Source organism: Marmota monax, unplaced genomic scaffold, assembly GCF_021218885.2.
Source record: "Marmota monax isolate L192 unplaced genomic scaffold, Marmota_monax_Labrador192_F-V1.1 WCK01_AAM20220418_F8-fsc00375, whole genome shotgun sequence".
Classification (NCBI taxonomy): Eukaryota; Metazoa; Chordata; class Mammalia; order Rodentia; family Sciuridae; genus Marmota; species Marmota monax.
Window position 1 is genome coordinate 246,160 of NW_026694675.1, and position 26,540 is coordinate 272,699.

Here is a 26,540-nt window from a genome sequence, read left to right on the forward strand (position 1 = left end):
ACCACAGGTTTGAGGCTAGCCTCAACAATTTACCAAGCCCCTAAGCAACTTGGTGAAACCCTATCTCCAAATTTTAAAAAATCATGGTGGGTAAGCATGCTGGGGATGTGACTCAATGGTTAAGCATTCCTGGGTTCAATCCCCTGTACCAAAAAAACAAAAGAAAGAAAGAGAGAGAGAGAGAGAGAGAGAGAGAGAGAGAGAGAGAGAGAGAGAGAGAGAGAAAGGAAGGAAGGAAGGAAGGAAGGAAAGAAAAACCACTATTGTTGACGAAGACCTTGGGTTGAATAGCAAAAACAGTCTTGAAGTTTATATATTCTTTCTGTGACTTATGCTTTCCAATAGGCAGTTATGTGTAAGGAAGGAGCCAGGTAAGTGTTGTAGGTAGAGGTCAGGCATAGTAAGTAGCACACGCCAGTAATCCAAGCAATTTGGGAGGCCGAGGCAGGAAGATTGAAAGTTCCAGGCTAGCCTGGGCAGCTTAGCAAGACCCTATCTCAAAATACAATAAAAGGGTCTGGGGATGCAGCTCAGTCGTAGAATACTTGCCTAGCATGTACAAGGCCCTGGGTTCCATCCATAGTACTGCAATAAATGAATAAATGAATAAATAAATAAATAAATAAATAAATTAAACAGTAGTAGAGTCAATGAGTGGGCATAGATACTTTTCCATCTGCATCTTCTGGGCCTCTGACCCCGGCAGATGTAGCAAGCTTCTTCCTGGAATTCCTCTCTTGACTTCCATGAAGTCTGGTCATTCTCCTTATGTGATGATCTCTCTGGCAATGCCCTCCACACACACACACACACACACACACGCACGCACACACACACACACACAGAGACTTTTCTGCTTCCTCCTCTTCTGTTCACCCACCTCTCACATCCCTGTGCCCCAGGCTCTGGCTTTGGCATTATAGTCCCATCTTAGGAAACACTGCTACTCCTTCAGCTACACTGCTGCCCTCTTTAAAGGGCAGCCCCAACCAGTTTGTCAAGCTCCAATCCCACATTCCCAACTACCCGGTGACCATCTTTATCTGGAATTATCTCTAGCACCTCTAATGTCATATGGCCTAACTAAATTCATAATATCTTGCATGGGCACAGCAGTGGAAGTTAGTCATCTAACCCTGGAAGTACGCCACTCATTCTTCTCTCTCTCTCTCTCTCTCTCTCTCTCTCACTAGGGATGGAACCCAGGGCCTCCTGCATGCTAGGCAAGTGCTCTACCACTGAGCCACACACCCAACCCTGTATCCACTTCTGATTGTACCCTAAACTCAACTCACTGGTACCCTCCACCAGCCATCTTGTCTAATTTCTGCTCATGGTATCACTGTTCTCTCAGTCCAACAAGCTTCACCAATCACTCCAAATCCTTTTTTTTCCATACTGGAGATTGAACCTGGGGGCACTTAACCACTGACTGAGTCATATCCCCAGTCCTTTATTATATTTTATTTAGAGATGCTGTCTCGCTGAGTTGCTTTGCACCTCAATAAATTGCTGAGGCTGGCTTTGAACTTGTGATCCTCCTGCCTCAGCCTCCTGAATCACTGGGATAATAGGTGTATGTTACCATGCCTGGCTCCAAATCCTTTTTGACCTCACTCTCCCCTTCTACACACTCCAGCTGACGGCCACTGTGTGTAGATGTTGGGTCTTCTCTGGGAGTTCTTGTGTACCTCATGATTTCCTCTACTTGCATTCCATCTTGCACTCTGTATCAGGTAAGACCATTTGACCCCTGCCCACATAATCACAACTGCTGCCTCCTCAGGGGCACGTGCCTCCTCCCAACATTCTTCACGGTTACCTGTTGGTGAAGTCCCAAATCATCATCTTCTTCTCCTTCTTCTCTTTTTTCTTTTCAGTACTAGAAATTGAACCCGGGAGTGCTCTACCCCTGAGCTACATCAGCAGCTCCCTTTTTCATTCTGAGACAGGGTCTCACTAAATTGCTCAGGCTGTCCTCGAACTTGCAGTCCTCTAGCCCCAGCCTTCCAAGTAGTTGGAATTACAGGTGTGCCCACTGCACATGGCTCCAACTGCCCTTTCTAACCTCCCCATCATTCCTGCAGAACATCTGTCTCTCTTGGCAGGATGGTACCATTTGACATTCCTTCAGCACCTGGGGCTCCTCACTGTCCCCCAACAGGTCTTGATCCCTATGGAAGTTATAAAGTCACTTGATTACAGGGGCTGGGTAGGAAAGGGAAGGAAGGGAAGTGAGCTGAGTTTACGGTACAATCACAAGTGGGTATAGGGTTGGGTGTGTAGCTCAGTGGTAGAGCACTTGCCTAGCATGCAGGAGGCCCTGGGTTCCATCTCTAGTACAAAAGAGAAAAAAAAAAAATAACGAGAGTGGTGCCCCTCCAGGATTAGGTGACTAACTCCCACCCCTGTGCCCAAGCAAGAATCAGGGTGTGTCTTAGGCTGCTCTGTAGAACAATACCATGGACCAGATGGCTTATAAACTACAGGAATTTATTTCACTCACTTCTGGAGGCTGATAAGGTGCTGGCAGATTGAGAGTTCCATTTATAGATGGCTGTCTTCCCTATGTGTCCTCCTGTGGCAGAGGGTCTCTCTGGGATCTCTTTTACAAGGACACAAATCCCATTCAGGAGGGCTCTATTCCCATGATCCAATCAGTTCTTGAAGGCCCCGCCTCTGAATACTATCATTTTGGGGATTAAGATTTCAACATATGAATTTGGTGGCCCGGTAGTGTGGGGCATAGGCATTCAGATTATAGTAGGGCCCAATGTTGCCAGATCCTGCAATTTATCCAGAGAGGCCAGAAACCCACAAATTAAAGATGAAATCTCTAGGTTTTTATTTTTTAATGTTGGCAAATTATTCCAATTTTTGTAAAATTTTGTGCTGGGCCAGGCAAAACACATCTGTGACTGGGTGCTGCTCACTGGCTTCAGTTTTGCAATATCCAAGCTGTCCCTGTACCCATTCTCGGCTTGGAGTGTCCTTCTCTGTCCTCCCCTTCTGTTCCAAGCTTCTCCAGTCTTCAAGGTTCAGCTAAGGTCTCAGAGAGCTGGCCAGGTCCTACCTGGCCACCTCGTCCACTTCAACTCCCTGTGACCTTTAATCTTCAACCTCATTTACCTGGTACCCAGCTAGGATGCTTAGGGAAGTTGCTGAGCACTGAGGTCAGAGGTTAGAAGTGTAGAATTGTAGTTAGGCTGCCTGCATTTGAATACCTGCTTAGCTGCTATTTACTGTGTGACCTTAGGCAAATTTTTTACCTTCTCTGTCACTGGGTTACTTTCTCATCTCATTGTTACAAGGATTAAACAATAACCTATGGAAAGCACTTGGAAAAGCACAAGGTTTATAATCAACTCTCAATAAATGGCACCTGTTATTGTTATCGAGCAAGGGCTCATTGCCTGATCCAGGGAGACGCCAATACTATGGCGCCAGCTTTTTTAAAAAGAAAAATCTTTATTGTACAGCCAACCGGCAAGGAGGCCAGGAGCTCTAAGCTCAAATCTGCCTTCCTGATCAGATCAGTTGGTAGCAGGGGAATTTATAGGAAGGGGAGAGGAGAGAAGTTGCTTGTTGACTGGAGGGTATGTATGCCTCTTCAAAGGTCACTTGTTTCTTTGCGGGAGAAGTTCTATGCCGGGGATTTTGAACTTGTGTTATCATTGACCAGATGACCTGGCTTCTTCTGCTCATGTCCACTCTTGAAAAATAGGTTCTATACTTTAACAATCATTAGTGAAAGGCCTGGAGGTTTTTCCTGGAAGACAACTTAAGTGAAGGAATTTATGTCTGGGTGTGTCCAGGTCTTAGCTGGATTTCATTACTATGATCACTACTGGAGATTGTTCACTCACCATTTCTACGTTCAGACTTTTCCTGTTGAATTATAAGCCCAGAGAGGACAGGAATCATGCCTTACACCATGAATACCTGCTTAGCTACTTATTAGCGACCTGTCAAGGATGCCTGAGAGCTTCTGTAGCCTTCCTCTTCTGCACCTTTCACAGCCAAAACCCTCAAAAAGTCTACACGCCCAGGAACACAATCTACGTATTGGGAACATGCTGGTTGCAACAGATTGAACTCAATCAACAAACATATATTGCATTACCAGTTCAGTGCCAGGCAGGGTGCTAGGTGCCAAGAAGCAAAGTACAGAGGAACCAACACCGGCATTGGAATCAGGCAGCCCTGGCTGCTGTTCCTAGCTGTGTGGGTGCCGGCTGACTGCTTCACATCCCTCACCTTGATTTTAGTATCTCCAAGATGGCAAGAACTCCCACCATCTGGGGTTGTCAGGGGGCACTAGGGGAGAGGTAGTGCTCAATTTAGGTAGCTTTTCTAAAATTCAAATGAACGTACTCAAGTGTCAGTTGGTGGGCAGGAAGAATGAAAGCATCCCTCCCGATTGGAACCTGGCAGATAGGCTGCTTTTCTCTGTCTTCTCTGGCTCTGAGCCTGTGGCCCTGAGAGGTTCTTCTATGGATTGCCTCACTGCCTCGCACGTGCTGTCTCCAGGCTCCCTCTCACAGAACAGTGTGAGTGTGTGTGTGTGTGTGTGTGTGTAGCCAACTTGACTGCAGGCTGAGTAAGAATCATGGGCAACTTCAAACTTCGGTTTTAGATGGGTTCTTTAAAATATTCCTAAAGCCAGGTGCAGTGGTGCAAGGGCTGTAGTCCCAGAGACTCGGAGGCTGAGGATTGCAAGTTTAAGGCCAGTCTGGGCAACTAAGTGAGACTCTGTCTCAAATAAATAAATAAGGGCTAGGGGTGTAGCTCAGTGGCAGAGCACTTGCCCTGCATGTGCAATGCCCCAGGTTTCATCCCAAGCACTGCACACACACACAAAGCTCCTGGGTGATTTTCATCAGTAAGATAAACTCTGGCCTGCTTGGCCCACTCTCCACCTGCTACCCTTTGCTACATTCTGGCAGCTATATATCTCTATCATGTATCCATCTCTATCTTTCCACTTTATTATGCTGAGAGAATTCTGCAGCCCCGTACCAGGACAGCCCCAAGAATGCTCCCCAAACTCATTAATGTGCTCAGCCACTTCTTTTTTTCTCACTCTGTCCCTTTTGTCCCTTTTCTCTAGAGGGGAAGGTGGCAGTATAGAGCTTTATCCCAAACCCCCACCCATGTAAATTTTGCCTCAAACCCTTGGATGCTAGAGTAACTATAATCACATGGGTTCAAACTATTTGCTTCTTGCATTACGTGCATGTGCAAGTACAGTGCGCATGTGCATTGCGCATGTGCACATGGTGGAGAGCACATGAGTAGAGCTTCTAGCCAAGCACTTGGTCCAAGAGACGGGTCACCTACGTGGTTTACCCTTGCTCCCAACCCACTCTCTGGGTTCTTAGACCGCAGAGAGGAAAAAGACACAATCCCTGCCCTCAACCTCACACATGCATTCACAGTCCGAGAGCCAGACACCGAAATTTGTGCTGTAAAAGGAGATTGGCATAAAGTGCCACCTACAGGAATACAGAAGAGTGGGGGGAATGCCATCTAACTGGGGGCCAGTAGGAAATAGTCGATAGAAAGTGTCATTTGAGCTATATCTCTGAGGCTGAGTGGGGAGGAAAGGGATGTGTGAAGAGAGAAGGAGAGGAGAGGCATCAGGTGGCCCACCAGGGCACAGGAGGGTGTGGGTGCGGGTGCGGTGATGGAGTAGGGGCTGGGGGCTGGGATGAGCTAGACCGGGCCAGACTGTGACCCACCTTGAAAGGCAGGCGAAAGAATTTGGACTTAATCCTGTAGGCAATAATGAGCCATCAGAGGTTTTGTAAGTAGGGGAGTAACATGATCAGTTCTGTGTTTAAGGAAGATTAATTAAAAAGAATGTATGGTGTGTTTAATTCATGGGTAGCCCTGGGCTTTGAAGGAGACGGGAGATGGAGAAAACAAGGCCCCAACGAACAGGCAATTCGCAAAATAATGGCCAATAAACACATGAAAAGATGTTCAACCCCACTAGAACGCAAAGAAATGCAAATGAAAGTGACAATGAGATACCATATTTGGCCTATCAAATTAGCAGGGATTAAAAATGATAACACTTGGTGCTGCAGAGGGTTTTGTGAGGCGGGCCCTTGCTCCCTGCGGGGTGGGGTGCTGGGGGCAGCAGCAAATCACTTCGGCCTTTGGAAGGGCAGTGTGACAAGAGATATGAAAAGCTTTTTAAAAAGGGCACATTGTGTGACCCAGAAATCCCACTTCTAGGTATTTGTCCTAAAGAAATCATTGAGGATGTGTGTAAAAATGTCTGCCCCAAATGTCCGCCCATCCCGGGTGTTATTTCTAAAAGCAAATAACTGCATCGAATGGGGGAAGTGTCGAAACTATGGGATGGCCACCTCCAAGACTGGACCTTAACATTTCTGAATCCTCAAAGGCTGGGGGCCCCAGACAAAACCGCTATTTCTTTTTTAAACTGTGGTGGTATGTTGCCTGGATCTCTAAGTGGTGCAGCTAAAATTTGTCCTCTGAGGCAGACGGTGCTTTTGTTCGTGTAGGGACGCCGCAGGGCAGGCCTCTTGGTCATGCAGATGTACCTCAAGTACCTATTCATTGTCTTGGGGAGGCCCTGACTCCATATGCAGATGCTGTAAGCTGCAATGTTAAGCATTCTGTTTAATAATGTAAAAGGCCGGTCTTCATTGTGGGCTGCGCCTGCATCACAGCAGAATCTCTTGTGATGTTAAATGATTTTCAGCTTGCTTTGGCCAGGCTTTGAAACAGCATGGGGGCAGGTGGGGTGGGGGTCGATGACAGCCCTGGCATGGGAATAGAAAGGATAGAAGAAAAGAGCCTTGGGTTTGAGGAGCATAGGTTCCCAGCAACGAGGCAGCAGTCTGGATTAAAGACCATGACCGCCAGCAGTGAGCCCTGGGAAAGGGCAGAGACTCTCCGGCAAATGAGGCCGCTATCAATTGCAATTCCCTGTATCAGTGTTAGCGCAGAGGATGTTTTGTACACGAGAGAATTTTTAGGGGGTCCGTGGAGGAAAATGAAATTGCTTAGGATGAAGCTCAGGTTTAAAGGGGGTGGGGGGGATATGGATCAAAAGACCAGTATTAGGTAGGAACTGGGAAAGGTAGAAGTCGAATGCTGTTTGCAAACTGGTTTGGGAAACATTACTGTGTGCTATCTAGGAGCCATCGGCAAAGTTGGGAAATTAGGACAAGACAGGCTCAGCTGTGTGTTGGGGAATTAAGACACAGGCTGTTGTCTACACAGGAACCGGGTGGCACAGAAACGGCAAGTGAAAACGGAGGGAGGAGGAATAAAGGGCCCAGAGGGGAACCTGGAAAAGCCCAGAGCCCTGGTCCAGGGTGCAGATGACAAAGGACAAGCAGAAGAATGGCATCTCTGAGGGCTGGAGGACTGTAAACTCAGGGAGGGCCCTAGGATATCTCTGGGCACTGAAGTGCATTCTTCCAACATGGGCCATTTAGATGTTGGGAAGGCCCGAGAACTTGGAAAGAAATGCTCAGGTCCTAAATGCACAAGACATCCAGCCAGATGGTTCCGCAGCCATTCCAAATTCTGGTTTCAAAGCATTTCTGATGACATGGAGCAATGCCAAGGAGAACACAAAACTATGGTACAGTGTGACCTTAATTATCTTTTTTTTTCAGTACCAGGATGAAATCTAGGGTCTCTCACATGCCCAGCAAGTGCTCTACCCGTGAGGTACACCTCCATCCCTTAATTATCTTTTATAAAAAAAGAATGGGGCTGGGTTGTGGCTCAGTGGTAGAGCACTTGCCTAGCATGTGTGAGGCCCTGGATACGATTCTCAGCACCACATAAAAATACATAAATAAATAATTATATTTATAATATAGATATAATTACATAAAGATATTGTGTCCATCTACAACTAAAAAAATTCATAAATAAATAAAAGACTAGAAGGAAATACAGCAACACATCAATGAATTTCAGGCAGGGTGGCTCACACCTGGAATTTCAGCTACTCAGAGTCTGAGGCAGGAGGATCAAAAGTTCAAGGCCAGCCTGGGCAACTTAGATCTTGTCTCAAAATTTAAATAAATAAATAAATAGGCTGGGGATGTAGCTCAGCAGCAGAGCACCTCTTGGTTCAATCCTCAGTGCCACAAAAAGAAAGAAATAGAGACACCTCCAAGAACTTTCTAGCCTTCTTTCCATCATAGGAGGAATCAACCCATAATCAAAATTGGCAGTCTGCAACCCTGAAGAGGACCTTACCAGAAGTCAACTATAATGGCATCCAGATCTTGGACTTTCAGCCTCCAGGACTGTGAGAAATGATTTCTCTGGTTTCTAAGCTACCTAGTCTAGGGTACTTTGTTCAGCTAGGGATCTGACTCGAAGAGGGGTCATGAAAGCGTAAGTTGACAAGGCCACTTTATTCACAGCCATTCCGTGAACAGAAGAGTATGGCCAAAGCAGAGGATGTGGGGAGTGTGACATGCTGGGTCACAGGTGTCAGCAGTGATCAGATCCCTGTGACTTATCAGAGCCATCTGGCCACTGAGCAGAGGATGTATTATAGGGAATTAAAAGAACAGAGAGACCAGTCAGAAGTTGATTACAGTCATCTAAGAGAGAGGTGACAAGGGTCTGTGCTCCTGCTGAGGCAGTGGGGAACGAAAAGAGCAGAGGATTCAAGAAACATTGAGGTGGTAGAATCTAAGAGATTCGGCGACAAATTGGATGTGGGTATGGAGGTTGGCCCGAAGGGGAACTTCCAGGTATCTGTAAGGGCTTAGACCTGTGGGTGGAGCAGGTGGCCCCGAAAATGAGGAGACCTGGCTCCAGGCACAGTTGTCCCTGGGCCATGCTAAGGGAAGGGCAAAGGAAGTGCATGGTAAAGCTTGGTAGCAGCCAGGAAGCAGAGCTCACCCCAATACCACCCACTAGGACAGGCTCAGGGAAGGACTGTGATTAGCTAGCTTCACAGGGCTAAGTAGTGCCAGCCTGTAATCCCAGTGACTTAGGAGACTGAGGCAGGAGGATCGCAAGTTCAAAGCCAGCCTCAGCAACTAAGAGAGACCTGTCTCAAAATAAAAGATAGAGAGGAGCTGGGAATATGGTAGAGCACCTCTGGGTTCAACCCCCAGTACTGCAAAGAAAAATAAGGAAAGAACAAACAAACGAATGAACTTTGTCAAGTACACAGAGCTCTTCAAATACAAGGTGCCCATACATTGTGCATTTCCCAAAACTCAGGTACTGCGCTGTGTTCTGGAGGCCTTGTGAGGATCTAGAGTCCCTAACCTCCCCATGGACATTTTTTATTTTATATCACTACTATTGTTGTTATTATTAATTACTGACTAAATTAATAACTGGGGATTGGACCCAGGGAAGTCCTGCCTCTGAACTACATCCCAAGCACCCCCCCCCCCTTTTAAATTTTGAGGCAAATTGTCAGTATGTTGCCAAGGCTGGCCTCAAACTTACCATCCTCCTGCCTCTCTAGAATTCCAGGTGTGCACCACTGCACCCAGCTACAAAGTGCTTTCCACATCTGCTCCCTCGAGTAAACCACACCACAGGTTTATAGAATGGCTAGGATTGCCTGCATTTGATGGACGGCGAAGCTGAGATTCTAAGAGGCCCAGCCAGCATAGGGCAGGGCTCGGGGACCCCAGAGGGACCTGTGGGTGGAGCAGGTCTCCCTGAGAATGAGGAGACTGTTAAGGCAGTGGAAAGAAAGTCCTGGCTAAAGGCTGCTGGAATCCAATTCCAATTTTGGTTTCTGCACCTGGATTCACTGTGCGGTTTTTGGCTACATCCCTACCCTCTCTGGGCCTCAGTTTCAACTATGCCAAGAAAGACTTGGGCTAGAAGGTCCTGAGGACCCTTCCAACTGTAGCACTCCATCAGTAGCCATCTGGTACAACTCTGCCTTTCCTCTCCTCCTACCTCCCACTGCCTGGCACCTGGGATCCACCCCTAGGAGAACAAATGGCACTGGGGAACAAGGGCAGGGAGAGGTGACCGTGCTGGCCAGGCCCCAGTGGAGGCTGAATAGTTAGAGGATTCATTAGATGTTAATGAACTGCAATTGAGCTTATTGATTACCTCTCAAATCATTTCCTCCTAATTCAGTCCTCCAGGGTCAACAGGCCCCTGTCTTCCCTGGGCTGTCTGCCCACCCTCTAAACATTCAAAGGCTTCATGCCAGGCCCCAGGGGAACAGAGCAGGAGCAGAGGAAACACTAAGGTGTGAGCCTCCATCTCTGTCTTCTGCCCCTTCAGCTTGTGCTTTTCCTATAATCAGGGCTAGCTCCAGGGTCCACAGGGCTGGCTCCATGGGACTCCACACTTGGTCTAATGCCCAGTTGTGCCTGCTTTGAAATTTTTAACATTTTGTTTTGTCAAGAAGCCCCACATTTTTATTTTGCTCTGGGCCCTGCAAATTATGTAGTATAGTCACAGGCTAGACTGTGGTCAATGTAAATGGTAGCCACTGGAGCATGCAGAATGACAGCCCTCTCTGGCAGAGCGTCTCAAGCCCAGAGAGTTTAGTCCTTTGGATTGATGCCCAGAGAGAGGAATACACTTGCATAAAGTCACACAGACTGGCCAGTCAGTGGCAATGTGAGGCCATAGGCTGCCTTTCATTTTTTTTCTCTGTAGACTTCCCCAGATATTAAGACTCCTCCCCTTCCCCATTTCTCTAATAGTAGCCCTTGGAATAGATCATGCCTGTCTTCTTTATTTGGCAACTGATCTTACAAGGGCTGGAGATCTTTGAGAAGCTACTACTTCCGTTGGATGAAATAGGCACTTTCTAGTTTCCTCCCCAGTTGATTCATCACCTCCAGTGTCAAAGAGCTCATTACCTCACATTATAGACCACTCTGTGACCATCCGAACCTTTAGGAAAGAAGCACTTTAAGAAAATCGTGTGAAGAGGTCATGATGGTGCACACCTGCGATTCCAGTAGCTCGGGAGGCTGAGGCAGGAGATTGCAAATTTGAGGCCAGCCTCAGCAATTTAGCAAGGCCCTAAGAAACTCAATGAGATCCTGCCTTAAAATAAAAAAAATAAAAGGGCTGGAGATGTGGCTGAGTGGTGGAGCCCCTCTGAATTTAGTCCCCAGTAACACCCCCCCCCCAAAAAAAAAACAAAAAGAAAATTACATGAGAAGTTATGTCCTTATACTCTTCACTCTCTGACGCTGCTTATTCATCTAAAGAACAATTAGCACCTAGAATTAAGTTAGCACCATCTCCTCTCAACACCCCCTCACTGTAGGCCAGCACAGACGGTTTCTGGAGGTGGGAGAACGGTGCAGGTGATCTGTCCACTTTTAGTCCCATTAGCCCAAGGAACCAGGGTGTCCCAATAGGGAGGCCCAAAAATGGGCATTGCAATTGAGAATGCTTAGCCCACACAGGCCGGGAAGTACCTAAGGGTGTGGGCAGCCCCTGACTTGGAAGTCAGTACCCTTCTGGCATGAGAATCAAGATAAGCTCTGGGAAGATGAAGGAAGCCACTCCACTGCCTGTCTGCTAGTTCTGCCAGGGCTTGTTATAAAAAGGGAGTCCACAGGAGGAATCAGTGCTGTGGCCCACCTGTGAAATCCCTGAGGGCCTCAGAATGGTTCTTAGGGAGAGGTGTGTTTGCTTCCTCTCCCTCCTGACTGAGGAAGAGCCTATGTGAGCTGGAATCCTGAAACTGAAGGTTAGACACTTGGAAGGACTGCCTGAGTCTGAAGTTTGGGATGCATCTAAATGGCTACATGTTAGAATCATCTAGGAAGCCACATAAAAATACCTGTATTCAGACAGGCCCTATCCCCAAAGACCTGGATTTTATCTGTTTGGGATATAGCCTTGGCATCAGCATTTTAAACAGCTCCCCAGGAGCTGATTATAACAGGCAGCTGGGGCTGAAAGCCATTAATCTAGAGCAGAGCTTCTCAAACTTTAATGTGAAGACAAATCACTGCAGGGATCTTGTTCCAAGGAGGATTCCAATTCAGTGGGTCTGTAGTGGGGCCTGAGATTCTGCATTCCTAACGAGCTCCTGGGGAATGTCCATGCTGCTAACCTGGAGGGAGCTCTGAGCTTGAAGACATCAAAGCTCCTCGAGAATGCCTCTTATTATTTTTCTTAACAAAGTAGCATTTTTTTAAAGTTGTCAATGAACCTTTGTTTTATTTATTTATCTATAGGTGGTGCTGAGAATTGAACTCAGTGCCTCACACATGCTAGGCAAGGGCTCCACCACTGAGCCACAACCCCAGCCCCTATTATTTCTTTAATTTGCAATGATGGGGGGTTAAACCGAATGCTTTACACGAGCCAGGAAAGCACTCTACCACGGAACTACCTTCTCGGCCCCCTTTAGTTTTGAATTTTACCTTGTGAAAATGGCTCACAAAGTTGCTGAGGCTGGCTTCAAAATTGTGATCCTCCTGGCTCAGCCTCCCTGGCAGCTGGGATTGCAGGCATGTGCCACTGTGCCCAGCTTGGAGAATGCCTGTTAAGTCTAGGGCTGGGTAGACTAGATAGGGCCTGAAAGGTCAAAGCTGGACTCCAAGGCTTGAGGGACACTGCAGTACTGGCCAATTAAGAAGGCTCCCATGTCCAGTGTAATAATTCTGTGAGCCAGTCCCTTGGAGCTGAGAAATTGCATCTAGAAGCCCAATCCCACGTCCTTCGGCATCCTTATCCTGTAAGCCCAAGAGCCTAGGCCTGTGTGCGCCCACCCTCCTTCTAGGGGTCAACTACACTGGAAGCTCCAACCTTCCACTACCCGGGAGGTGGGGGGAGGCGCCTTTATTCTCCCTCAGATCCCCCAATCTGGCTGCCAAGTCAGGTCTGGGGTGATGATGGGTGGCAGAGGGCCCAGATATCCCCTGCTTTGCTCCCTCGGGCTGTCACTGTTCCCTGGGGGCCAATTAAGTCAGGGCTTTGTCCCTAGGCAGTGGAGGCGGGTGTCCCTGGCACTCTTCCGCTCCATACTCCATCTCTTCATCAGCTGTCGCCAGACAGCCCACATAATGTGGGGATTTCATGCTTAATATTCTTGATGAAAGTGGAACATCAAAACCTCAGCGGGGAAGACACATGGGGACTAAGTGAGGCTCTCTCCGAAGGAGCTATCTCCTCGACATGAGAAACCAACTAAGCGCCTTTGCCAAGGCTGTCTCGTATTATTATTGTCATTATTGTTGTTGTTATTTACTTCCCTTGCATCTAAGTAGGCATAATAAGTTTTGTGTTGCTTTTATATATGTGTGTACGCGTGTGTGTTCTGTCTTGCTGATGGCAATCTCTGCCTCTTGTTAGAATAAATATCGATTGGCACTGTTGGGAGATGCCGGGGCTTTAATCTTCTGGCTGCCTGCTCCCTGGAGCACTGACGTGGGTGTGAGGGAGGGATGTGGCATGGTCCGCTCACACACCTGCTTTGCCACTCGCCTCTTTCCTGCAGCATACTTGGGCTATTAATACCTGTGGGGAATTGGCTTTCTTGTAATGTCACTTTTCTTCTGGACCAAGGAAAAGCACGTTTCTGATCTGCCATCCCTGGGTGGTAACCACTCACACACACACACACCCCCAGGGCCCAGGCTAAGAGAATGGGCATACAGTCAGTCACTTACTAGTTCTTCATTCATTCAGTCATTCTGTCACCAAACCTTTTTGTTTGTTTGTTTCTTTTTGGTACTGAGGATTGAACCCAGGGGCACTTAACCACTGAACCACATCCCCAGCCCTTTTTATTTATTATTCTGAAGCAGGGTCTCTGTAAGTTACTTAGGGATGTACTACATTGCTGAGGCTGGCCTCCAACTTGCAATCCTCCTGTTTCAGCCTCCTGAATCACTGGGATTACAGGTGTGCACCACCATACCCAGTTGTCATTAAACATTTTTAAAGCACCTACTTATCATGGCACAGCACCGTGGGACATAGTCCCTGATCCACTCTCCCAAGCTCTGGGCCAGTGGGGAAATGATCCCATAATAGTGTGATCAGCATGGTGGCAGAAACACAGAGCAGGCAGAACACAGCAGTCCATGCCTATAATCCCAGTAACTCTGGAGTCTGAGGCAGGAGGATCACAAGTTTTGAGGCCAGCCTCAGCAACTTAGTGAGGCCCTGAGCAACTTAGCAAGACCCTGTCTCAAAAATAACAAAAGGGTTGGGGATATGACTCAGTGGTAAAGCACCTCTGGATTCAATTCCCAATAAGGAAGGAAGGAAGGAAGGAAGGAAGGAAGGAAGGAAGGAAGGGAAGGAAGAGTAAAGGAGTCCAGATCTGACAGCACTGACCTCTTGTCCAAAGTGAAAGGAGAAAGAAATGAGCATTTATTTTGTCAAGCAAAATGGAAGGCACTTTCACATACATGATGGCACGAAATGTCTGGCAGGATCCTGGGGAATGGGTATCATCATCCTGGCTTTGAAATCTGGGGTGGTGTGACAGGCTTGTACAGAGCTTTGTAGTTCAGGGGTTCAGAAAGGGGATTCTGGCTCAGACCTCTGGGTTTGAATCTTGGGAACTGGGGGATCTAAAACAAGTCAGTAAACCCCCAGTTTTCTCAAGCCCCTAATATAGAGATAATAATAGGACAGAGCTGGCACAGAAGGAGAAATGAAATAATATATGGAAGCAACTTGGCCTGCGCCTAGCAAGGGCTCCCGGGTCATTGCTACTAATGGCTGAGATCCCAGAGTCACTGTATATCGAGGCTGACTGGAAAGGCTGACTCTTTGAGCGGCTCTGGGCCCTCGTGGCTCACCGCTGGCTCACTGGCACTGCCCCTCCAGCCTCTCTCTCAAGCTGGGCTGAGCCAAGTGTCTATTGGGAGACTCCCTCCTGCCTGGCAGGCCTACTGAAGGGAGGCGCTAGATTTCAGGGCAGAGCCATGGTGCTGGAACCGAGGAGGGGAATACAGTGCTACAGAAGCCCCACCGATGGTCAGCATTTCTGGAAGAAGGAAAGTAACTAGGGAGACTGTTCTGGTAGTTACCACCCAACATCCACTCTCCTCTTCTCCTCTAATAAGAAAACCCCAGGTTTGCTTTTTATCTTGTTTGGTTTGTTTGTTTTGCAATACTGGGGATTGCACCCAGGGCCACTCTATTCTCATCTACAAAAAGCCAGAGCTGAATCTCTGAGCTGTAGCTTTGTAAAGTGAGCCAAAAGGAGCCATTAACTGGCAACAGGGGTCTCTCTTATAGCAGGTGTGACAGTGTGAAGGTACTGTGTCTTAGCACCGGAGTCCTTTTCTGGGGTTCTTTTTTTGGTGAGGGGCTATTGGGGATTGAACTCAGGGGCACTTGACCACTGAGCCACATCCCAGCCGTATTTTGTATTTTATTAGAGACAGGGTCTCACTGAGTGGCTTAGCCCCTCACTATTGCTGAGCTGGCTTTGAACTCGCAATCCTCCTACCTCAGCTCCCTGAGTTGCTGGGATTACAATTGTGTGACACCTCAAGTTTGTGAACACTTCTACCTGCTGTCTATCAGGCTAGGATGACTGGCACCTTAGCTGAGCCCAGGCTCACCAAGAATGCTAAGAATTCCAAACTAGCAAGCTCCTGCCAGGTCCTATTCCCACTCCTTTTTATTCTAGGCTGGCCTCCAGTTTGTGATCCTCCTGCCTGAGCCTCCTGAGTAGCTGGGATTATAGGCATGCACCACTGTGCCTGGTAGCAAAGCTCCAGTTTTTACCCACAATGACAAGGTCTAGCTAAAAGAATGTATTTACCAGCCTCTCTTACAACTGGATGGGATCATGTGACTGAATTATATCCAATGAATTATAAAAGGAAACATCATGTGGGACTTCTGGAGCAGGTGCTTAAAAGAAATCTGACTCAGTGAATGTTTGTCCTTTCCCTTTTCTGTTGTCTAGAATGTGATAACTGGAGCTCCCATAGCCATCTTGAACCCTAAAGGAACTTTGAAAATGAAGCCGGATTAGGATGTTAGACTAGAAAGATGCAAGGAACCAACGGAGGCTTTGATGACATCACAGTGCCATTGTGGACCTTGAACTGCCTTACCTCCAGGTTTCTTGCATGTGAGACTATAAACTCGTATTTAAGCTAGACTTTTGGGGGTTTAGTTCCTTCCACTGAATTCAATTTGTATCTGACTCAGAAAACTTCATAGGGAAGAAATAATTTGCATGGGCTCTTGGGATAAGTAATTCTGGAAGGAGGAAACAGCCAGTCCAAGGCGTGGAGGTTTGAAATGCATGATACATGATAGCTTTGGCAGGGACAACCAAAAAGGCGGGGCTAAGTAGATGCCCTCCGTCTCAGCCACACAGGACTCCCGGCAAAATATACCATGCACCTCACTCCACAGTTCCACAGTGTGGTCACCTAACCTCTTCTTCAATAACTCCAGGGACCAGCAGCTTCCATTTTAATTGTTCACAAACTCTTTTTTTTTTCTCCTTTTACTGGGTCAAAATTAATGTTATTTTTCTGGTTGCCAGGTACTATGATCTTCTTTTAGCAGATGAGGAAATTGAGGATTAGGAAGTTACACAGCTGGCAATAGCCAAACTGGGACTTGAATCCAGGTTGGCCTGAGTCCATTGCCCTCTTTCTACCACTGGTTCTCAAAGTCTAGCGTGCATCAGAATCAACAGGATGGTTCCTTGAAGAATAGCTTGCTGGGTCCTATCCCAGAGTTTCTGATTCAGCAGGGTCTGGGGTGGAGCTTGCATTTCTAATAAAGTTTGCCCAGGGGAGGGGTGGGGGAGTGGGTGTCATGGGCACTTTGTTGCTGCTAGTCTTTAGATCACCTTGGAAAACCACTGGTTTGCAGCATTCGCTGGGAACAGAGATCTCCCTTGTAGCAGGGTTGACAGCATGAAGGTACTGTGTCTTAGCCCTGGAGCCCTTCTGGGGTTCTTGAGCTTCTGAGCCCTCTTATTCTGCTGTCTACCAGGCCAGAACAGGTGGCACCTTAGCCAAGCCCAGGCTTAGCAAAAATGCTGGGAATTCCAAACTAGCAAGCTCCTGCCAGTTTCCAGCAAAAATGCAAACAGACACCACCCTTAGTCCCCGGGCTGGATTTCTTTGGTTCCTTGGCTCTCAGCCTCCAGAAGGGCTAATGCTGGCCCACTGGGAAGGAGAGACAGGATGAAGAACATTTTTGTAGGCCAGGAACGGATCTGCATCTCCCTGCAAAGCTCCAACCAGATGTGAGAGATTCCATAAGCCCCCAAGAGGTTGCTCCAGCTGAACATTAGAGTGTAAATCCTCTCCTACACGTTCATGGGAGGTTTTTATTTTTTATTTTTATTTTTCTTAAATTTGTGTCTTAACAGTTGTGCCCATTTGGTGTGTCCATTTCAGGCTATCAATTCCTAGAGGGCAGGGAAGAAATTTGCAGGGATGGGGAATTGAAAATAGCCATGACAGCGATGATGATTATGGTGCTGGATTTGATGCTGGTGGTCATGGGAGGAGGAAATAGGAAAAGGAAGAGGAGAGGAGGGAAAAGTGATGGTGAAAGGTGTCAATGAAGGCAAAGGTGCATTGGAGGGAGGTGAGACTAATGCAGATGGAAACTGAGGGAGAGTATTAAAGGTAGTGATCTGAGTCATCCACATTTCCCAGAAGGCACTTTTCCCTCTTCTCTCTGTATATTTCCCCTACTAGATCCTCCTTTCAGGTTGGGCCTGGCCTTGCTCATCTTTGTGTCTCATAACTCTATGTATGTTGCTGATGTGAGTGGTCATGAGGACGGGCAGGAGGCGGCCATGTTGGAGGACTCCTGGGTCAGGTGGAAGCTCCATAGAAAACATCTACTCTTGGAGCTCAGAGCCAGAACTGCCCCACAGAGTCACAACAACGGTGCTCCAGGCCAGTGGAAGGTGTGGAATCAGTACTGGCGGCCCCTAAAGGCTGGCCTGTCTAGCCCATCTGGGCTCAGTGGGGCCCTAGGAGGCAGTAGCCACAGCAGCAAAATTGAGTATTTGGTGGTTTGGTTTGCAGGCTCTGCCTGCTGGGTCCAGGCTGATTTTCCATAATCATCTTTTGTCTGGCTGAACAATGGAGGTAAGGGGGAAGCCAGGCAGGTGGGCTAGAGCTTGACAGAACCTGAGAAGAGGCTGGGCTGTTGCCATTGCCTCTTGCCAGCTACCCCACTCCAGGCCTCCGTCCTTAGCTCAGGCCTTCCTCTGAGGCCTCCAAGGTGGTCCCCAGAGGTTGCTGAGACTCTCTGAGGCCTGGGAGAGGCCCAGCCTGGGACCCACCCCCATCGGGCTGGCTCTGAGACCTCCCCACATACCTCTCTCCCTCAGAAGCTGCGAGACTTTTGATAAATGCCGCCTTTGCCCAGTTCAGCGGCTGAGGAGGGCTGGCTGCTCCTGGGAGGAGCCTGTCGACATTCGACACTGGGAGAAGGATGGCCCTGTAAGGGAGCAAGGTGGGGGTGGGGGCTGCAGCCCAATTCCCTGCAGAGCAAAAAAGAGATTTCTCTTTTCCTTGCACCAGCTGCTGAGTCCCCAGTCCTGGCTCGATCATTTTTCAAATTGCAATAAATTAACATTTTCTGGAGCAGGAAAACCACACGGAGAGGCCTAATTACCAAATTTGGGGATGGCCTCAAGCCCCTCTGGGCCTGCTTCCCCTCCCCCCCTCCATCCTTGCTGGGGACTGGGGAGGACAGAGCCCCACAGGAACAGCTTCTTTCATTTCACTCACACCTTTCCCGGGACTGACTGGGGTCCCCCCTCCTCGCTGCTGCTCTGCCTGCCACCTCCTCTTTGCTGACATTCCCTCCCTCATCTCTCCCAACCCACAGAATGTAGAGCAGGCCTGTTTATTCCCATTTGGCAAAAGGAGAGCCAAAGGACGAGGACAGCATGGGGGACAAGGGTCTGGTGAGAGTGGGAGGTTGCGGGACGGAGGAGGTGAGGGCACTGATGTTGAGCCCTGGAAGCCAAAGTTCAAAGTCCTCACACCCCTTCCCCAAATCTAAGATCAAGTTCTTTTCACTGAGCTGTGACATGTACAGTTTGGAATAGGATAAGAAAAGCCACAGGCTCTCCGGATCATGCCAGTGTCTCAGACAGGGCGGGGACAACACTAGCCTAAGCTTTCAAGTGAAGATATTCCAGGAATTAACTGTGCTATCTGGACGCGTTCCCTTCTATACAAAATCCGGGGCCCTCCTTACTGAGATACCAAAGTGCTCATTTATTCCTAACGACGGAGTGGCTACCTTTGCCAAGTGCTCACTATGTGTCAAGCACATAGGAAGGGGATTCTATGGGCTCTAATTGGGACTCTAAGGGCTTCCCATCATGATGTGTCTGAAGTCTCATAGAGTGCTCCAGGTAGGTGTGGCAGGTGTGGAAAAGGAGGCTCAGGGAAGTAAAGTGACTTTCCCACTGTTGCATGTCAGAGGTGGCATTCCTAGCCAAGCCCAGGGGACACTTTTCCCCTCAACCCTGTCAAAGGGGCGAGCTGCCCATCGCTACCTCCTCTTGTCTCCCTTTTTCCCAAGGCTTATAAGCATCCACATGCTGGAACCAGCTCCAGGGGCCTGTTACCAAGCAGAGCCTCAATTCTAGCATTGGGGATGTGGAATCTTGGCCTCAGGATGGAATGGGGGGCTGGCCTCAGCTGGAAGCAGCTGGAAAGCAGGTTTTGTGGAAGGAAGCTCAACTGCGCATGTGCTAACACAAACACACACAGGGTGGGGTGAGGGCTCAGGGGAACCATTCTCTTGGCCTTTTCTGTGAGGCAGAAGGCCAAAGAGAAGAGCCGGACTGTGGCCTGAGCCCGCTGGCTCTCTCAGCACTGGTTATGAAGTCTCTCACAATCTGGCTCCAATCTACCTTCTGGAATTTACTTCCTAATCCTTGTCATTATACCGTCTGTGGTTTAACCAAACTCAATATTTCTCCTCCTTGCCCTCACTCATGTCATCATCCCCGCTGCCTGAAAGGACACCCTCCTCACTTTCTTGTAAGCAAATTCTATCCACGCCACAGGCTTAATTGCCACTTCCTATGGGAAGCCTTCCTGGATCTCCTCACCAGGACACCTCCATGTTTTCTGTCTCCTTCCTCCAAGCTGAAAAAAAAAAAAAAACTCTCCTCTCCTCAGCACTCCCAGGACGTTTTTTTCTAATCCTCTCTCAAGGAAGGCGCAAGCCACTTTTTCCCTGGAGTTTGAATCATCTGGAAACACCTCTTACATCCTAGAAAGATCAAGTCCTCTCCTGAGGGAGGAGCAAGATGGGATTCATCTCTGTATTTTCTAGCACTTTGGTTAAGATTTTTCACAAACATATTGAGTGTCTATTTCACAGCCCACATGGAAGGTTAGCAGAGTGCAGCGGGAAGAACTTGATTTTGCAGTCACAGACTTCTGAGGTTAAATTCCTGTTCTGGTTCTTTCCAGCTGGTACCCTTGAGCAAGTTACCTTCCCACTCTAAGACTTGATTTTCCTTAGATTTCATAACATTCATGCTACCACCCAGCATTATGGTCAATATTAAGTGCAGGACTAAAAGGTAAATCTCCTCTTTAAATATGTGGCACATTTTTGATGTACGATAAATATTGACATGTCACTCCTACCTTTGTCAGGGTCTGATGATTGGATGCATAAATGAGATGAATTAATGTCTCATCATACAGATGGCAGTGGCCTGAGATGCTGGGCCACCTTGAGCCTGGCTGTTCTCTTCCCAGGAACAACCCTCCCACCAGCTTACACCCCTCTGTTCTGTTCCTGGCCACCCCAGGCCCAGAGTTTACATGCTGAAATTCCCAGAAGCTGAGACTTCCAAACAAACCCTCCAAGTTTGGATTTATCAGCCATGCTATTAAAACAGTAATTTTCAGCTGCCTAATGTTTCCAACTTCTGCTCTAATCCAGCGGGTAAATATTTACGGAGCCTGACACCACTCCTAGGCCACTTGCTCTGCTGCCAAACATTCATTTCCCTTGCAGCTCCACTGGTTTGATATTTTTAGGAGCAGGGGAGGATGAGGGGCTTATGTGTGTGTGTGTGTGTGTGTGTGTGTGTGAGCATATGTGCTCCTGCTGGGAGTGTACAAGGTGCGAGAGAGCCTCAGTCTTCCTCATAAAGTAGGCCTTGCTACTTCCTTCTGCCCAGCTGTCTCCCATTGGGGGCCAGTAAGGTGCCCAGACCCTCAGGTACCTCCCTCCTCTGCCTCCCCTATGTTTCCAACACACACACACACACACACACACACACACACACACAGAGCTAACCTGAGGGAACTGGCAAACAGGCTGCCCATAGAGACTGCAGAGAAGCATCAAGGAGCACACTGGAGGCTAACAGACAGAAATGCCTTGATTTGGTCATTAGACAGGTGGAGCGTGCCCTTGCCCGCTCTACGTCTGTTTCCTAATTTGTAAAATATGGGTGAGAATTCCCAGCCCTGTTGGCTCCTGGGAACTGCCCTGTAAACAGAGACTTCCTCCCTACTTCTTCCCACTTTGGAATGAAGACATAAGGCCTCTACACTCACACCTATGGGGCTGCACCCATATAGGGACCATATATGAACTACTGGCCATGAACACAAGCAAGTGTTACCTCATGAGCCTATAAGGATTAATCTCTCTCTCTCTCTCTCTCTCATCAAGGATTGAACTTAAGGGGGTACTTAACCACTGAGCCCCATCCCCAGCCCTTTCTGTATTTTATTTAGAGACAGGGTCTCTCTGAGTTGCTTAGAGCCTCGCTAAGTTGCTAAGGCTGGCTTTGAACTCATAATCCTCCTGCCTCAGCCTCCTAAGCTGTTGGGATGACAAGGGTGCACCACCACACCCAGCCTCATTGAACATTCTTAGTGAATGAAGACTTAGTTGTATTCATCTCTATGTCCTCAACATCTAGCAGTTAATTAAACAAGATGCTCAAATAATCTTCATTGTATGTGTGCGTATTTGTCTAATATTTACAAATTGATTGGAATAGAGGAAGGAATAAAGGATGGTTTTTAGCTTGAGCTATCCAAGACACTTCATCCCCCACATAGGGGAGAACCAAAAGAAGAGGGAAAGAAACCATGATTTACAAAACACTCCATGTAGACAGGGACCTTATCTGTTTTATTTCCACTGCATTCACAATGGTGTCATGACATTTAAATGAACTGCTACTCTGTGCCCAGCACTAAATACTTTATATGGAGTAACTCATTTATTTCTTATACCAGTCCTAGGAGGTAGATATCCTGTCTTAGACATGGAATCACTGGAACACAGAGGGTAAGTCACTTGACCAGGGTCACACAGGTAATAAAAGGCAGAACTGGGTTTGAACCCAGGCAGTATGGCTCTAAAGCCTACACTTTTCTCCCCCCTTTGGTACCAGCTGCTTTACCCCCAAGCTACATCCCTAGCCCTTTCTATCTTTTAAGTCAGAGTCTTACGAAGTTGCCCAGGCGGATCTCAAATTTGCAATTCAACCATCTCCAGCCTCTTAAATGCCTGTGGTTAGAGATTTGTGTCACTCTGTGTCCACTGAGCATATATTCCCTTACTGCACTATCCTGTCTCCCTCAAGGAATATTTGCTGAATGAATGAACAAATGTCTACCATGTGAGTGTCTCTACAGGGCACAGTTATAGACATTATTTTATTGACTCCTCACAGTAGTCTTTTCTTGAAGGGTAGGTGTGATCACCTCCAATTGTACACATTAAGAAACAGGCTCAGAGCCAGATTCAGTGATGCACACCTGTAATTCCAGCAACTCTGGGGGCAGAGGTAGGAGGATCACAAGTTCAAAACCATCCTTGGTAACTTAGTGAGGCCCTAAGAAATTTAGTGAGACCCTGTCTCAAAGTAAAAATAAAAAGGGCTGGGGCTGAATGGTAAAGAGCCCTCAAGTTAAATCCCCAGTACTAAAAATAAAGAAATAAAAAGAAGAAATAAAGAAACAGACTCAGAGATGTTAAGTGACGTGCTACAGGTCACACAGCTGGTAAGCAGCAACCCATGGCTCTTGCTTTCCATTCCCTCAGCTTGCTTCTGGTGTGCCACCTAACTGGAAACTCTAGGAGCGGGCTCAAAGGGTATGTCCTCATATCCTGGTTCATAGAGGGGAGCAGGGTTTTTGAACTATGAGATTCTATCCCTCTAAGAGTTCAAGTTGGAAATGACCATGGATAGCCTTCACCTCATCTGTTTAGATAAACAATGGGGAGCTGGACCTAACAAGATGAGCCACTCACCCAACTGCAACTAAGGCTGCAAACTTGAGCCCATGCAGTGTCCCTGCACCCCTGCCCTGCCACTTCTCTAAGATCTCCCTGGGCCATCCAGGGGCCTTGGTCCAGCTGGTCTAGACATGAACACATTTCCCCAGGGGATGGGCTTCTGGAAGCTGGTAAGAGAGAGGGGTGTAATGAGGAGGAAAGAGTCCAGCAGGGAGAAATGGTTGTTACAGGGGAAGAATTCTAAACAGATTGAGCTACAATGGAACCCCTGTTATTAGTAATTGTAGTATTACGAGAATACCCAGGATGATGGTGGCGATGATGGCGGTGATGATAATGTTCAAGGGAGGGGGAGAAAGAGGAGGATGATAACTGGTCATCAAAGCCTAGCGGATTCCTCGCTTCCCCTCCCACACCACGATTTGTTTAGCCCATTGTAAAAATCAGGGATGGTCCACATGGAGCCACAGTGGACGGCGGTGCAGGCTGAGGCCTGCTCTCAGGTACCTGGCACGAGTAACTAGTGGGTGTTAGCATTCAGCACTGATCCTTGGACCAAGGAGCTTTGCCCTCTGGCTGGGTCATTCCCAGAGGAAGGGGTACCTTTTTACTAATTGTACAAATAATCCATCGGTGTTAGTGGTGGCCTTGAACTGAAGCACACAGGGACACAAATTGTGTGTTGGGGAGGGACTGGATGTCCTATTTCATCTCTTTCTTTACCACCTTCTCCTTCTTCTTCTCCTTCCTCTTCATCTTCTTCTTCCCCTTCTCCTCTTCCTCACTCTTTCTTTTTCTTTTCTTTCTTTCTTTTTCTTTTTTTCTTTTTTTTTTGTAGCACTAGGGATGGAATCCAGGGCCTCATGCATACTATGCAAACATTGTTCGATTCTGTCCTTGCTGAGTAACATCCTGGAGCCAAAGAGTTGTGACCTGGAATCTGGCCTGCATGACTTACTTTCTTGTGATTTTATGGTAGAACAATCACTTGATCTCTCTGAGCCTCAATTTCCTTGTCTGGAGAATGGGACAGTGATGGGAGGGTTAAATGACATAGATAACATGGTTAAAATATTTGGCACAGAACAGGGGAAGAATTCTCTCCCTCATCCCTCTGCTCCTTTCCCCTGCGCACTGAACTTCTATTACATTTTGGGGGGGTCCAATCCTCTCCCAGGTTGCAACCCCACCTGCCTAGGCATCAGGGATTGGAAAAAGAAAGGAGGTTCAAATAACCCTAAGACAAAACCTTGGGTGCCTTCTGCTCTCAGAGACCTGAACGTCTAGGCCAGGAACGCCTCGCTGCCTGGCTGTCTGGGAAATTCCCTTTGGGAGTAAAGGAGGCCTTGAGGTCTCTGGGCCTTTCCTTTCTCATTCAGCTCCCCCTCCCCAAGCCTGCTGAGAGGCTGTGGTGATGGATGGGGCCCTTCCTTCCCCTCACCACTTCTTTGATGAGAAGAAAGAAAAGTCCACCTGAGTCTCAAATCAAAAACAGGTGAATTGCCTGTAAGTCAGGCTGAGCCCTTGCTGGGGTCTGCAGGAGGATTGAGGGCTGAGGGGAGAAAAGGAGAATGTGATAAATCACACTGTCAGATAGGGGTGCTACCCTCCAGCTGTGGCAGGGACCATGGGCAGCCCCAGATCTGCCTCCGTCATAAGAAGATGGGGGCCAAGGACTCTCTCACACCCACCCCAGCTGTGCCACCCACTCCTACCCCAACTTCACCAGACCCATGATGCCCCTTCAGGGAGGGACACCCCCTTACCTACCTACTTACAGCCCCAGCATGGTTGCAGGGAGGTGAGTCCTTGGCATGCCACCACCCTGCAGTATGTACCTGGGCAAGTCTTTGGCCCTCTCTGGGCCTCAGCCTTATGTACCACAAAGTGGTTAGATTCTTTTAGAAGCTAAGACAAGGAAAGCAGGCAATGGTTTTGGATTTGTAGCACAGGGGTAGAACTACAGGGTAAAATGGGGACTTCAAGGATACTGTACATTTGCATTTGACTGATCTCTAACCAAAATATCTTTCAGCACTGACATTCTACACTGATATGAGCCAAGAGGGCCTCCCAGGCCCCCTAGAGTCAGTGAGCAATGATACTAGAAGATTCCTCAGTACACTGACATTATGGCCCAAATCCAAACCTGGTCCCTCTCCCTGTGAAACATACAGACACAGAAGGCCACTCTATGTCACACCAATGGTTCCTAGCTTTCTGTGTGTGTGTGTGTGTGTGTGTGTGTGTGTGTGTGTGGTACTCGGGATTAAATCATGGGGTCTGTACCCTTTTTATTTTTATTTTGAGACAGGACCTTACGAAGTTGCTGAGGCTGACCTCAAACTTGTGAGCCTTCTGCCTCAGCCTCCCTAGTAGCTGGTTTGCAGGCACATGCTACCCAGCCCAGCTTGATCCCTCACATTTTAAAGGTGTGTAGTGAGGACAGAGGGCAAATCTGGAAGAAGCATTGCTCAGGTCTCCTGGGACTGACAGTCACCACTGAAAGATTGAAAAAAAAAATAGGCAAAGGGCTGGGAAAGTCCTCAGTGCTCTACCTACCTCTTTAGGGGCCAAAGGGAAAGAGGGTGGGAAAGGTCACGGGCCAGTCAGGTTTCTGAATTCCAAATCTTCTCCACTCCGGGGCAAAGTTGCACTTGCTAAGTGAACTGGAGAGAGTTTCCGACCCGGAGCCTCCTCCAGTCTCAGATTCCAGGGTGCCTGATGGTCCCTGCCTCCCTGTCTCAACCACAGTCTGAGGCTGCGGCAAGGCCCTGGTCCCAAAGCTGGAGTGGGCCTGCAGAGCCCCAGAAGCCAAGGCCCCTCCACTCTGACATCCTGACAAGCCCGGTGGGAGCAGCAAAGGAAGAAGGGAATGGAGAGGAAGGCAGAGGAGAGTGGAGAAGGAAGAGGGAGAAGGGAGGACAGAGAAGGGGAAGAGAAAGAGGAGTGAAAGTTGATAGGGAGAGAGGAGAGGAAAGGCCATTGAACAGGGCCTCAGAGGAGAAAGCAGACCAGGGCAAGCCGGGACGGAGGGTGGGCAGGGAGGAGCCACACACCCCAGAACAGAAAACCAGAGAGGAGAAGGAGGTAAAGGGGTGCACAGAGAAGAGGACCCCAGCCCAGGGGTCTCTCCTCCCCACGTTTCACGAAGCTCCCCAGGGGCAGTGGGGGCGAATTGAAAATGAAACACCTCGTCCCCGGGCCCAGAGATGTGACCCTCGGCATAAGAGGATTAGGGAGGCTTCCAAGAGGAAATGAGGAGGGTGCCAGGAATGGGGGACCGATCACGAACTCCTGCTCCTCTCCCCACCTCA